Source organism: Pyxicephalus adspersus, chromosome 1 (genome assembly GCF_032062135.1).
Source record: "Pyxicephalus adspersus chromosome 1, UCB_Pads_2.0, whole genome shotgun sequence".
Lineage (NCBI taxonomy): Eukaryota > Metazoa > Chordata > Amphibia > Anura > Pyxicephalidae > Pyxicephalus > Pyxicephalus adspersus.
Window position 1 is genome coordinate 92,115,162 of NC_092858.1, and position 14,742 is coordinate 92,129,903.

The following is a 14,742-nucleotide window of genomic DNA, read 5'->3' on the forward strand; positions in this document are numbered from 1 at the left end:
GATTAATATGTTTTAAAAGCACAAGGCAAATAATGTATACTTAAAAAAACAAATATGCTGCCTTTTTATGTGTTCATTGTCTTTTATTGCCTTTAGGATGTGGAAGCAAGAACATATTTTAATAGGGCATGCATTCACTTTAGTATTGCTTTCCAACTTAGATTCAGTAAATGACAAAGGAGGAACAAAGAAGGGGGATTACTTTACAGCTATGCTCAGTGGAGAGCCAGTAGCTCTTGCTGTCTTAAAAAAATATGTAATGGGAAAGTATAAAGCCTCTATATAATGGAAACAATATTTTACTACACTAAAAAAATGAGATAACATTTTCTTCCTGTTTAAATGAATTCCAGGGTAAAATAATTTTATGAAATATAAAGCTATGCTTTAATACTATCAATGTTTCTTCAAATGAACATGGTTTTATTATACAAATACTAATGAAGATGATCAAGTAGTGCATAAGGCTAAAAAATAGAAATAATGATTTAATATGAAGAAATCATGATTATTCTATATATATGCAAAGTGGCAGCATATTTCAATTCATTGAACAATGGAGACGAGCAGATTATGACTTTTTTGGCCCCTTTCAAAACAAATGATAGATTTTATTCATCATGTGAGATATGACTATCATTACAAGTTGTAACTGATCTCTCAGCCTGAAATTCCTTCCTGTATCTTCCATTTTCCAGTTAGATATGACCTTCCCCCATGTCTTTAAAGGGTGCTGAAGCTATTTGCTATCCTCTCTGCATCACCTATTACACTTAATAATATCCTTGTGACGGCTTGGGGAGAGCTGAATCCCCATCATGGCAAAGACAGAAGGGCGACTAATGTATAAGAGCAAACTGAAGACGAATGGCCCATCCCAGCAGAAGTGACGTTGATAGACCTGTAAGCCTTGGCTGTCAGGAGGTGTGAAGGATTGATGTTGCCCGGGAACAGTCAGAGCTGTAGCTGTGAACTTGCCATACAAATGATCCCAGTGTCCCTTCCATCATGAAATCTAATGAGCATGCTCCCTCCTTCTTAACATCCAAGGACATCAACCAGAGTTCAAGGTGAAAGCAAAAGAAATGCATTGTTTTTAAATGCCTTGTAAGCTGTTTTTGTTAGCAGGTTTTAAATATTCTATTACAATAACAAGCAGCAAAATGTTAGATCCTTGCTGTTTTTAGGTCTTCAATAATAAGTCCCAATTCCAAACAAAAAAGTTTTTCTAAACAACAAAAAAAAGTTAGTGGCAAACATTTGGTGCTGCGAATTGTTTATATGTGAATTCTCTGCTGCTGAGCAAACAATGTGCCCAAGTCCAGAATAATATTGGTTGCCTCTATACAGATCATGAAGTATGGGAAATGTGTCTAGCAACACTAATTCAAGGAACCCCATATTGCTGATCAATGTTCACCACAATTGCATGTATGGCCAAGCAGAAAATACATTGCATAAAAAATTTATTGAACCAAAGTTTTAATGTGGTAACAATTTAAATAATGTTGTCATGATGGTGTCTTTGCATTTTGCTAAATAATATATATTGTTACATAATTCATATAGAACAGCCACTTATGTCTGTTCCTGCTTTTTCACTACCAAATTCATACTTCAGTATAAAGTAATATGGAGATTACAGTACACATATCTGTAAAGGGCCCAGTGTGATAACACTTTTGGATTTTTTGTTTCCTGGGGAAGTGTACTCGTCTTGTTTTACTCCCTCATTTGTAGTCAGTTTTTCAAATGACATTTGAAATTGAGTACAATAAGGAGTTATGTCCTAGGTTGGCTAAGAAATTTTTGTTTAGAGGTTGAGAACTGTGTGGGTCAAAATCTCATGTTGGCTGATGTGCCCTGAATTGAAGATTTGTAATTCTGCCAATCTGGTAAAATCAACAAAAGGGTTCTCTGAGTTGACATTTCTCATTTCCTTCAGAATGGAATAAAACAGCCATGCAGCAGTCTTCTTAGAATGAATGTAAGGGGTAAATAAATCATTGGAAGGAATGATCAGCCAGCAAATGGTTCACCTGACTCGACTTTAACGTAGTGAAAAACTTCCTTATGAAGGCTCCTTATTTAATGTACATAAAGTCAAAGTAAATGCAGAGATGCTACAGTGCACAGAACATATTCATCAATTCATGAATAAAAAACAAAAGAGTGCTAATGTGGTGTAGTCTTTACTTTTCAAAGAAAATATTATAGATAAAAGTTGCACTCACTATAAAGTTGATTTTCTAAAGGAATATAAGCTTTCACCTATGTAATATGCAGTTAGGAGCCTGTGCCACTATAGTTAATCCCCAGACATAATTTGCTCAGGCAATAGCAAAAATTCATGGCAGGTTAACCTGAGGGATATCTGGACGCCACAACAAACAGTGTTGAACTCAATTTAACCAGATTTCTTCTTCTACATTGACATCAACTGTCTCCACTCGTGTGTAACCTTGTACATCACAGAGGTAACCAAGAATGCATTTAAAGGTGTGTTCCCCTTCATCAACTTAGCTACCAAACATACTTATTTCAGACCCATATGCCTGCCTTCCTGCAATATCTAATTTTTACTCTATTGCTGTAATTATGATCTTTAAAATACTAAAATACATACATATAAACCTATAGGCCATAACCAATGTAAAAATGAAAAGAACTATCAAGGAAGAGGTGCAAACATTAAAAATAAAGTCTTACCAATGGGCGGTAAAATTATGCAAACTATGTATGCCAATAAAACAAAACAAAGCTATGTAGGATACATTTTGTAACAATGCTAATTCAAAAGAATAAAAAATTAGCAAAGGGGTTAATAAAAGAGGTAAAAATAATAATGTCCCTTCTAAGAATGTATATCCTGAATTTTCAATATTTAAGACCAATTCCTATTTGGCAATTAAAGTAGATACACAGTAGAGTGATTAGTCAAAAATCCTATAAACAAGGGGTGTGTGCTAAAATATCCATAGATACAATAAACTGTAATGAAAATGACTTTGTTTTATGGGGATTCTCCACACGCAAATAAAGAGAAGACATGTACAGCCTAAACAAAAAAGAGTGGTGGAAATGATGAAGAGACCACAATAAAGATTTTTAGATTATCATCTAAGATTCTTACACCAGTTCAACTCTCATTATTAGGAAAAGGATTACAATTCCCGCCAGTTTGTAAACCTAATTTATATAAAGATCTTAATCTATTTGTTAGAAATCTCACTTTAAAATGCCACTATGCAACAAAAGAAAAAAAAGGAAAAAAAGAAAAAAAAATGTTAATCTGAAGAAGCATTTGAAAACGATATAGATGAGCTAGATGATAAGAAACTTGATTGTGTAGCTTTACTAACCCAACTGTTAGATAAAACTGAGGAGTCCTTAAATCTAATGTATGATTAGGTAGACATTCAGCACAAAAGCTTTGATCTGAAATCTGCTTTTTACCTCCCATATATTTAGACCTTATATCAACTGGTGAATTAAATCATTCAAATTTAACCTCAAAAGAAAAAAAAATTTTTTAATCATCTAAATATTGACACACATATAATTTAAAAGCAGATAAGGGCTATAGTGGTTTTAAATAAAGACAACTACATAAAAGAAGAAAATAGATCACTAGGATAAACTAACACATTGAAATTAAAATAGGATCCATCTGCAGAATTCCTTTAAGAGTTAGGGAGCTTAGTTGATGAGAATGTTAAAAAACGAAATGATAACTAAAAATGAGAAAGCTTTAACTTAAAAGGAAATAAATAACACCCAACTCTCTGCTCCCAGTAACCAGTGCCTATTGTAGCGTATAGCTGAGCTAATCTGTGCTGGAGTGAGTTTCATCTGATTTACTGTTGCTGACCTTGCAAGTTTATGCTGCCTTGACCAACCTTTGCCTGTGACCCCGAACTCTGCTTGTGTTTTGCCCCCCCCCTCCCATGTACTTCGTTTGGTGGACGGATATTCTGTGTATGACCTCTGCTTTGTATTCTGGACTGGTCTCTGTTGGAATCCTGGTACTGCTTTATCTGTGGGCCCCTGGTCCTCTGCCAGTCCATCTCCAGACACCATCCCTTGCCCAGTAAATCCTAGGGGCAAACGAGTGCTGGGAGACGCAACCAGTCTCCTGAGGCATACTAAAGGTGAAGACTGGGTTGTTAGATTGAGGAACTGGTGTCTGATGAGGACTGGTGCTGACCAGGGCCTTCCATGGGATATCTGAACAACTTTATACAGCTCTTGGTCATCTTTCTCTTTGCCTTCATCAAAGATCCTCTGCATTTACTAGAAGTAAATTCTATATATGTATTGAAAAAAAATTATGCCGTGCTACCCTTACATGTAACATCCCTTTGTACAACCATTTTACTTAGGGTTACAGGCTAAACAATTCTTTCTTACTACTTTCGATTCCTACATCAAAAGTTGACAAACAGAATAATATGTATTTGAATAAAGTTAATATCTTAACTCATTTATTTTGAATTCAAAGAAAAAATTACATGCAAACATATGTTAAAGTTATTGGCATACGTTTTGCAACTTTACAATACTATTTGGCATCATTTCATAACCTGGGCTGTACCTCTGTCTCAGAATCAAAAAACGTATTATTTTTAGATCTTGATCTTTCACATAATCATGTAAAAAAAATTGCAAACACACCTAGATATGATAGGTAAAGCTATATCAAGACAGCATAAGGTACATATAGAATAAGAGTGTAAAAAAAGAGCATAATGATGACTTTTTTTAACCAATCCTCATACTTTTTGTAACATATTTAAATGCAAAATATATGAATATTTATGGGAGTTTTAAAAATGACTGGAAGATTCTTTTAAACAATCCTAAATTAAAAGCTATATTACCCACTGACTCCAAGGTTATTTATCAAAAAATCTTCAGGCTTACAAAATATGAAAACCTTTAGTCACCTGAAAACTACAGAAGCAAAATATAAAGTTATCAGGATAATATTACCTTTTTGTAAGGCTGCCACCAAAGGATGGTACTTCTGTACTGGCCCCAAATTAAAAAGAGCTTGACTTCTGCATTGCTGTAACATTTATACATAAAGAACTGGGCCCAGGAAGTTTACTCAGTATGGGGCCCGATAATTTCTGATACGGCTCTTCATTTTTTGCTCACAAAGTTGTCTTTCAAAGTTGTAAAAAAAACTGTATGGCATGTGAGTTTCTAAATTACCAACATAGTTTTATGATAAGAAGGAAAATGAATATACTATTCAGTAATTTATTACCTGTCCCACACCTAATGTTATTTATGGCTTATCTTGCTCATTTGCCTTATTATTTGTAGGCAGAACTAAACCATTAAAAGCATGAACAGGTAAGATTTGCAGGAAGACTGCAGCGAGTGTACAGACCATAGTGTTCTTAAACACTTTAAATCATTTCATTTTCCTAAGATTTTTTAAGTATCTGCAATACCAAATTTTCTTATAAATTAATAAAATGTTTAAAAATACTGGATCTTTGCCTCTCACTGAATTGGCTTAATGAGGAGCTAGAAGATAATGCTTATGTCCATTAAACTCTCACTCCTTTTTTGATTGATATATATATTTATTTATTTTTTGTCTTGGTGTCTTTGTGTTTACTGTTCATCAATATTTTACCTGTTTCTGTATTACTCTTTTATGTATGTACTATAATTTGTAAAAGTTAGTAGTTGCTTTGCTACATTTAAAAACATTCCTGTGTGGATTGAAAACAATTTTATTTATGCTGTGCTCAGTGTTTGAGAGTCTAGCAGGGTGATGAAGATGTAAAAAAATGTAAACTAGAAGCACCAGTCTTAGATCAGAGGCATTGCTGACAAGATAATAAACTAACATAGGATTTACACATATTGCAGAATAATTCTAGAGATACAAAAATATACACAAATTAAACATTCTATGTAAATTAGCATAAGGCTTTGTAAGAGCTCCGGTTCCATTTAGGGAAGCTCTATTCATGCTCGATAATACAAGGTCCTAATTTGAGCCGTTTCTTGCTCGGAACTCTCAGTCATCACTATTGATTCACAGTTAATATTTTACAGTAGGCATTTATTGGTATAGAGGAGTATTGCCAAGAAAAGACCAATTATAACCAAAAGTTTCCAAACATGTTTAAATTCACTTACTGTTGAATAGATACCTTATTTGGAATTCTGTTACAAAAATCCTTTATTCATTTAATATACTTTTACTGTATATATAATTTGTTTTATATCTGTTGGTCTCTTTTACAAACATGTGGAGCTTCAATAGATGTCAACTTCTCTTTGGTGGTCTCTAACCTGTGTAAAAAGTGGTGATGATTGGGGGGGGGGGGGGGGGTTGTAAATAGGTAAATATCCTTTGAAATATTCATTGCACGGTATATTAGTTTTTCAGGCAACCTGCTTTTATTAAATATAGGGTTTCGGGAGCTTATCATATAAAAGTCTGTAGTTAAAAATATGACTCTCCCTTAATCAATTTCTGTATATAACCATATATAAGAAAACAAGTGCCTATCAACACAAAAAGGTGGTGACCTTATTTTTACTATTATGACAACTCTAACATTTAGATTTTCACTTACCTTATAGTCATCAGGAGATTATAAGTGGTGACTCTTCCCAGTAAGGAATCACTTATGCTTTTTTTTCTCCATTTCTATCCAAAACTGAAAAAAAAAAACTTTAACTTGTTTAATTACAAAATGTATTAAATATATACAAATTACATAAAACAAGGCATTATGTGACACACAATTGCCTTTTACATGCTGATTGGCAATAGGGTTTAAACCCCCGCCTCTTAGGGTTTAAACATACCCATTGATTTTTAATGATTTATATGTCTTCTTTCTAATTTTGTTGGTTCTGTGCTAGTGGCTTGTAATGCTAAAAAAAAGTGTATTATGATCATTCTTGATTGGAGTGGTGAAGCATTTTATCATTTTACATTTTTCTTTAGTTCTTATGAATACTTCAACTAAAACAAGCTTGTTTATTAGTCCTGTGCTTGATTCTGTTATGTTATATTCCTCCATACTACAGTGCCAATTTATTTTGTTGTGTGGCATAAACAACACACATAGCTGCAATATAATTATAATTGCTACATTTGCACCAGTACATCACCTTGCTACTGACAGATTTTCTGCCATACCACTTTGAAGGAATATACATCTAAATGATAAATTACATTTTATTTGGGCTGCAAAATTGCACGGGAGTAGCATTCTTAAGTACACTGTGGGAAGTTCATTTTAAATTGACTGTTATGTATTTATTATATAGTTTCTAAATACTATGAAAATTTAAAATAGAAATAAAAAAACTTCTAACTTTTTTCTGAATGTGTAATGTGCTGATTTGTAACAAGTGTTCTAAAAAGAATTGTCAAAGGTATAAAGTTTACAAAATTGACCTGTAGTGGCCTTAAACGAGCTCCAAGTTTCTATAGAAATATTTTTAAAGCTAAGCTCCACGAAACAGCTAAAACATAACTGAAATACCTACAGCATATAGGGTATTATTTACCTGAAATATGAAATGTTTACGAACTTGCACAGGAATCGCAAAAAAACATCCTAACCTCATCTTTCTCTATTGCAGTATAAGCAATAGACTTAGGTAATTTCTCTGTATCCAACCTGATAGGTGATTGGTCAATAAAGGAGCAGCTGAACAGAGATTAGGTCAAACCTTTTCTCTTATGCCAGCATGTATCTCATCATCACATGTGAATTCAGCAAAACCAAACTGGACCACAGTACTAGCGCTACCTTCTCCCATTCAAAATTTTACTTAACAGGAAATTACAAGAGGAAGATATCAAGACAGACTAAGGAAGATAAATTAGATGCATTTAATCAAAATATAATAACTGGTTTATTAATTAATACATATCTGGATTCAATGGCATTTAGTATCTGCCGAAGTTGTAATCCATTATACTGTAGATGTGTGTCCTTGAGCACACAGCAATTTATATTATTTCATCCATTAATTCCTTCTTATTCCATTTAGCAAGGGATTCTTGACCATTACCATATATTGGCTGATTCAGTGACACGAAAACGATGAGCATAGTGAAGGAATCGATAGTGACCAACAGATGTAATCTTTCACTGATCTGCATTCATGAAACTGTGACTTTTTGTTACGCTTTTCAATTTTTTGCAGATTTGCTAAATCTTATCAATTCATGTTAAAATAATAATAATAAAAAAAAAAAAAAAACAGGTTTAATAACAACTGGAAAGCAATAGACAGCTAAAGTTACCTTGATGTCTCCTGAGAAAGTACAATATGATCATTTTGCCTTATTCCTCTCCCTTTCCAAACCTCATATTAGTCTTCAATAGGGACATTTAGATGTCTTTTAAACTTAATAGGCATATAAAAACCCCGGTAGAACTGATGAAGCAATGTGGAGCGTTGGGAAACACATTCAACATTACAAGGACAACTTAAATGTGACTAACTACACCTAAATGAGAACCTTTACAAAGATATGGGTAATAAAGATTTGAGATATAGATTTTGATTGCGAGACTGTAACTCTGCCTTAAAAAATATTTATTAACAGCTTTAATATATATATTTGGGTTTTAATGGATATGCACAGAACCCATTTGATTACATGGCAGACTCTGTTAAACCCTGTAATCCATTAGATACTCATAAACATGACGTGGATTTGTAAAAGTTTTTTTTTTAACATTTATAGGATAAGTGGGGAAAATGCACTATACAATTGGCTTGGTTTAATAAAGCTTTCTAAGGCTGGAGAAGATACGTTTTCATCAGTGAAACTGGATGATCCAGCAAACCTGACCTTGGCCTGACCTCAACCCTGCTTCTTGCCTTCCCCCTGTCCTCAGACCATGTAAACCTCATTCTGCCCTGACCTCACACTGTTTTAACTTTGTTTCTCGACAGCTGCCTGTACCCAAGTACCTGATATCTGGTTGTCCCCACACCAAAGCGTTTTCTTCTGTTCGTCCCTCATGGGGTGAGATGGGGTGCTGCAACCTGATGTTCTCCCTGCAGCAAAGTAGTCCAGTGACCAGTAGGGTTACTGGACCATCACCCTTTGTGGGGTCCTCTGATGAAGACCAGGAAACACTTAGACTTTGTGCTCCAGGTAATCCTTTATCACCTGCCAGGGGGCCTAGTTCTAACAGAAGGGCTTTACCAACATGTAGGCTTCTGGGACAATTCCCTACTGGAAGGAATATGTAGGCAGATCTTGGAATTAAATATGTCTGTACAGGAGGACCAGAGGGTTTACTTTTAGCTAGAGAATCAAATGCAGTCCTTATCCAGGACACGGGTGTCCATGGCCAAATGTTACACTTAGATATTGCTTAGCATGCACGTACTTAACATAAAAATGATATCCGAGGGCAATTCCACTTTAAATAATCTGTTATACTTCATATTACAAATATAGATATTTTACTTATTGAAATTCTCAGACATTGATATTTGTGCATAATATGTAGCTTTATTTTACATTAGATATAATTTGTCTTTCTAGAAAGGTAATATTACATCAAGTATTTATTTTTAGAAATCTGCCAGAAAAGGAATCACTTGTCTACTTCTAACTAGACATCTAAATTCCTGACAGGATCTTACCTCTGAGATACTTAGTGCTGGCTGCTCCTGTCTGACAGTTAAAATGTGCACAAAAACGATGGGAGCTGAATTTAGGCTTGGCAGTCAGATCCTGTGGGACTCCCATGATTTTTACACTCAGCAGAAAGAAGACTAATTATGAATATATATAGATACACACACTCACAGGTATACCACCAAAATGCTATTTCTGTGTATTCAGTACAGCTTCCACCAGGCATGGAAAATTCCTAGGTAATTAGAGGCTAGGGGATATATTGAGAAACCTGCTTCATTGTTACAAGTCCTAATGTCATACAGAGGTTTTGGATTCTACTGACCTTCCACATGCAGCTAGATTCATAACCACAATGGAGAAAGAAGAAATCAGCACATGCACAGTAAGAAAATAGCATGGAAGAAAAATCCAGTTAAAGATTTCTCTACATTTCATTTTATGCTTGCTGTCTGGTGGTACTGTTAGGGTGAAATTTAGCTTCCCAATCCTATTAGGAAAAAAGAAATGATACTTAATAAGTAATAGATGTTCCAGTCTTTTTTATGATAGGTGCATGTCTGAGGGTGTGCTAACAGAAACAGTTAAAATGCGGACTACACCTCATCTTTAGTCAGTACCAGAAAACCTTCAGGTTTAAGGAATATAAAGTGAATTAGCTTTTTTTTTTTTATAAAGTTGACAATCGAAAATCCAGCCATCGATAATCCAGTTCCTTCAGTTATCAGGCATGAATTTGGGATAGTATTTTCAATACAGGGACTGTAGTACACTGTTTGGCCACTTATGTTTTGATGGCGCTGTTCTGCAGAAACAGCTGTTATGTCTTGCTTGCTACACTAAATACACGTTGAGAGTCCCTGCTGCCTGCTCCCTGGAACTGTGTCCATGTGTGGAAGGCTGGCCTGTGTGTGGAGGTGTCAGCCTTCAGAAAGGAGAGCTCTGTTTGAGGGAATCGTGACGGTGATTAACCAGGAGATCACACACATGTGTATAGGTTAATGGGTAAATGTCCCTTTTAGTTTATTTGCAGACCAGATAACGGTAAATGTCAAATAACCTTGCAGGTTGATGTCCAATGACTGGGCAAATAACAATGCTGGTAAATGTCCAATGACTTTGCGGATCACAGTGGTGAAAGTATATTGCAGACAAACCTTGGCAGTCATACACAGATGATCAGATGGAGAGCGGAGGATGCATGGGTAGCGAGGAGCAGGAACCAAGAATCAAGAGCAGGAACCAGGAGCAGGATCCAAGAATCAGGAGCAGGAACCAAGAGCAGGAATCATGAATCAGGAATCAGCAACCAGGAAACAACAAACAGGAAGTTGTCACGATCAATCTGCACTGGATCTGCACTGGAAAGAAAATCATGGAGCCTTCATATAGTGCCGTCCTAGTCTCTGATTGGAGCTTGCACTGGGCATGTGCAAGAGTAAGGATACACACTCAGCATGTGCGGTGCAAACTGAGCATGTGCAACAAGGCTCATTTAGACATAGGTTTGTGACAGGAGGTGAGTATAACCTTCAAAAATCCATAATTTTCCAACAATCCGGCACTCCTCTGGAAGGTCTGGAAGTTACTAGATTTTTGAATGTCAACTGTAAAGCAAAAATCTACAAAGAAAACCTGTCATATGAAAAAAATAGACTTCCATCTATTACAATACATTCTAGACACTAACTTGACTTTTCTCTACTTTATGTTTGTTCTAATTGAGCAATTTAGGGCATTATTTTTAAAATCAGGTAATCAAGCATCCCCTCAAACATTCCCTCATGAGAATGTTCCTGGTCTATGTGTTTGAATGGCAGTAATTGATTCCCAGATGAAAATGTTTGGGGGATGTCAAATTCCCTGTTTTGTAAATAGAGCACTTAGAAAGTTTTGAATCTAGATCTGCAGTGCCAGAAACTGATGCAAACAAGAGTATTTAGCCAAAATGTAAAGATCACTATATCCAACAATGCATTTATTACAATTACTACTTACACTGTGAAATGTTATCTTGCAAGCCTCGAAAAGGGGCCAGGTCTTTATTAATAAATATTTATTAAATTAATTTGTATCTGGAATTTCAATGTGGAACATCAGTTCTGTATTAGTAATATTCTTTTTCTTATCAGAGTCCAAGGTGACAGTGGAAGCCCTTTGGAGTGCAAAGGAAGCCCTTTGGAGTTGCCATCCCAGTGTCCAATCATATGAACACCATCTTAACACTTTTAGGTAAGATGAAGTTTTAAGGATCCAGTGCCATTCATTCACTCCCACAGAAAATAAAAGGTGTTCAGCATATCAGGCAGTCAACCAATAACTTTATAAAAAGGTAGGCAACCCCTCATATGTTTGCGATGACATGCTTACTATACTCATATCCTTTTTAAACTCTAATCTAAAATTTGAAAAAAAAATAACAAACTGGAATTATTCCTAAATTCATTTGTGGCTTGATTTTATCTGTAATTTTTTATGGAGGTGAATGCTTACTATATGTTTCACCTGCCCAACAACTGGACTCTGTTATATCTGCACTTTGTACCAAACTGCTAATTATGGTAGATATTTTTAATGTAGTTGTTCACTATCTTCAGTCTTTCCATTCACTTACAAACATCAGCTTACACAAATATAGTTTTGATCTAGACCAGTCAACTTCCCTTTCCAGTGTCCCACAAGAAATGAGACACATTACCAACTTCTATGGAATATGGATATGGAACTCAAGTTGATTTTTATTTTTTGCATATGCCCCAGTATTCAAGGTTCCCAAGAAGCGATATAGCACATACTAGGAACTTGTATTTCTTCATTACTGCACTGACACGGTAGAGTATAATAGAATGGTTATCTGCTGCCAAGAAACAGGTACACCTATATAATTATCGCATGCCTATCTATTTGGTTAACTAGATATTGCACTACTGATGTTTACATTATTATGTACCATAGATAAAACTAAGCTATGTCTATTATTATTAAACAGAATTTATATAGTGCCAACATCTTACCCATATTATATCGTCACCATATCATACATATACAAAACATACATATATTTTTTACAGATACTTATCTTCACTTATATTATAATCTTCCAGCTGTATTTAGGTTTTCTAGTCAAAGCATGTGGAGCCTAATTTGCTTGGGACCAAGAAATCATTGCTTCTGAATTCTTAATAGCCCTTGGATTGGTGGGTCAGGTAATGTGGCCCTTTGGACAGACAATGGTTGTACTTGGTGGGGAATAGGTAGAACTTTCAAAGAATAAATGTACTCTTCTAGGTCAGCAAATACTGTTATGACAAAGAAGCCCATAACAAACTATCATGTTACTACAAGTGGTTGAACAATATAGAAACTAATTAGCTACTGCAATTTCCTCTTGGTAAATAAACTTACCAAGAGTACCTATTAAATACAGTAACAATGATAGAATAAATCCCTAAATACAATATGATTTTTAAAAGCGCTGCATGTGTAGCATTGGTACTTAAACAATGCCCTGACAGAACTTAATTTTTTGGTGATCTTTACCACATTGCTAAAGATATTTGATACTCTAATTGTGTTGAACACCTGATTCTCCTGCTTTAGTTCTCTGGCTTGTACATTCTGTAGTAATGTATGTGCCAGCACATTTTGTGGTGGCTGGAGTAAATACTGATTGGCAAAAAACAATATTGTATTTTCTTTTGCAAGCTGGTGATATTTCATTATTGACCCTATAAATTACGCTATTGTGTGTGGATAAAAGGTACACTTTTACTTCCATACAATTTTTCAGAAAACAAAACTCCATGGTACACTGGTAATTCTGATTTAGGAACTGTGTTTCTTTCCATAACAAAAGTAGTTAAAATTAGTATATTCCTAAATAAGTGTTTGCTGAAGGGGTAGTAAATAAATAGAATGAACTCCCAGTAGGATTGGAATAAAATGTGTCAGCAGTGCTAGGACATAAGTAATTACAGAAAAGACTGCAGGGCGATCCTATCTGCAGCTATTAAAGAACCAATAAACCAAAAATGCAAGTTAGCTTAAATAAAAGAGGTAATATTTGCATTAAATGTATACACCTAAAAGTTTTAGCTACCTAAATGCCAATAGTTAATAGCTTCCCCCAACCCCCTTCAAAGGAAAAAAACTCTGCCTGCACTACTCACCATCTTCATACTGCAGTCATGCCATTCAGGTCTTTCACTTAAACCCACAGATTCTTTTGTGGGTTGAATACAGCTGCAATCCAACCCAATTCCTGAATTCCTGTAAACTCAGGTTGTTGTGAACATACAATAAAAAATAAAGAAACCCTGATCATTATGTAAGCAAAACTTGTTCAGAAAAAATGAATGTATACTAAAAATGCAAAGATGTAATTAAGGAGGACACAGGGCTTTTAGTGCTCCAGGAGAGGACTAGAGTGTATTTGGGTTGATAAGTAAACCCAATGACTAAACCAGACTTTTCCAACAAATGTCCCTCTTGAGATTAAGGTTAGGTCCTAGGGAACTCCTTCTAAAACTAATTTTTTGTCGGTTATTGGGAAAAAAGCTGTTTATATTGATGGCTGATAAAAAGAATGCACCCTCACACCCTTACCTAGCTATGACATCCTTATAGACTAGAAGGGTTTTTTTGACAAAAAGCAGAGGTATCTATTCTATTAATATAGAAATTTCTAAAAAAAACAACAAACATATATAAAAATCTATTCCTAAACACAACATATATGCTATCCTAAATTGAAAAGCTCAACACATTTCACAGACAACAGGGTCTTCTTCTGCAGGAATTATTGAAGACATATCAACTGTATATATACTGTATGGAAACCAAATCCTAAGATAATGTCACGTGAGTGAGAATGGTTCAATAGTACTCCTGCATATAGAGCGCCAGCAATACTATAACAAAGAACAACGTGGGGAGTACACCACTAAAGAACAATGCCCCTGATTCATCAAGCAAAATCGGATTATCGGTCGCGCATTCGTATTAGCGATCCGGAATCGTGCGCGATCGCGCTATTCAACAACCGGAAAAGCTCGCGCACGGAGCCGCGCTTATCCGACAGCTTTTTACTG